Genomic DNA, 1,296 nt, shown 5'->3' with positions numbered 1-1,296 from the left:
ATATATATATATATATATATATATATATATATATATATATATATATAGATATAGATATAGATGACTGAGTGTTTTATTGTGTTATAGAGAGTAAATGTCATGAATAAATTTGACATTAAACATAAGATGAAGTGTTACATCATTTTCAGTCCCCTTTTTGGCATCTGAATTTGGTAGCAGGTCAAACTGACAAAGACCATGCAGAATATTGTATTTTAATTCTACAGCAGAGAAAGTTATGTAGTCTCTGTAAGTAGCTCTAGGCGGGAAATATATCGGTATCAGTTATCGGCCAAATAAGTTTTAACATATTGGCATATCGGATATCTGCCGAAAATCCAATATTTAATTAAAATAAAATAATTAAACCATCATTAAGTTGCAGTTGTGGGCCACACAAAATCACTCCAAGGGCCACAAATGGCCCCCGGGCCACACTTTGGATACCGTAGGGTAGAACCAAACAAATTACCAGAACCTTCTGGAAATAAACTGGTTGGAAAAGTGAGGTAAAAAAGTCAGACATTTAGCTGACCTGCGGGTGATGCTGCGCTGTCGTCCCAGCGTGGGGTTGGGTGTTTTGGGGAGAGGGATAGGCTCCCTCAGTGCCCCCCGCAGGTGACCCCGCCTCTCCTGGATCACCTGTCGAATGCTGCGGACCCACTCCTGCTTCAGTTCCAACGAGGACGCCTGACAGAAGAATAAAATGATCTAAAGGTGAGTTTTTCTAACTCTGCGCTGAAAAAGGCTTCAGAAATGTTTGTGGAAAATAATCTTGCTGAAACGTATTAAAGGTGAGGTAATTTTCAGATAAAGAGCGGGGCGCTCTTACCTTCAGTACCGTCTTGTTGTCTGAGGTTGGCGTTCGTCCCACCCACAGAGCAAACTTGCATGGATCCCCCTCGATGTGCTCCGTCACCCCCAGTTCTGAAGTCTGACACACAAAACAGTTGTTTTATTTTAGTTTCTGTTGGTTTGATTTGACTGTGAGGATAATCCACCAGTTTTGTCCTCGCCTATTATTGCTGCAGCTCGGCTATTAACAGGAGGCTTGATCATATTTCACCGGTTTTGTCCTCCCTTCACTGGCTCCTTGTACGTGTCAGAATAGAGTTTAAAATCCTCCTGCTAACCTTTAAGTGCATTAATGGCCTTGCACCTGCATACTTCTCTGACCTTCTTCAACCTTCTGTTCCTTCTCAGGCACTGAGATCATCAGACCTGCTGATTTTGGTTGTAACAAAAACCAGGTTGAAGCTCAGAGGAGATTGGGCTTTTCAAGAACAATCCCCCCCC

Source organism: Nematolebias whitei, chromosome 23 (genome assembly GCF_014905685.2).
Source record: "Nematolebias whitei isolate Nwh7 chromosome 23, NemWhi1, whole genome shotgun sequence".
Taxonomy (NCBI): Eukaryota; Metazoa; Chordata; class Actinopteri; order Cyprinodontiformes; family Rivulidae; genus Nematolebias; species Nematolebias whitei.
This window is presented reverse-complemented; position numbering follows the sequence as displayed.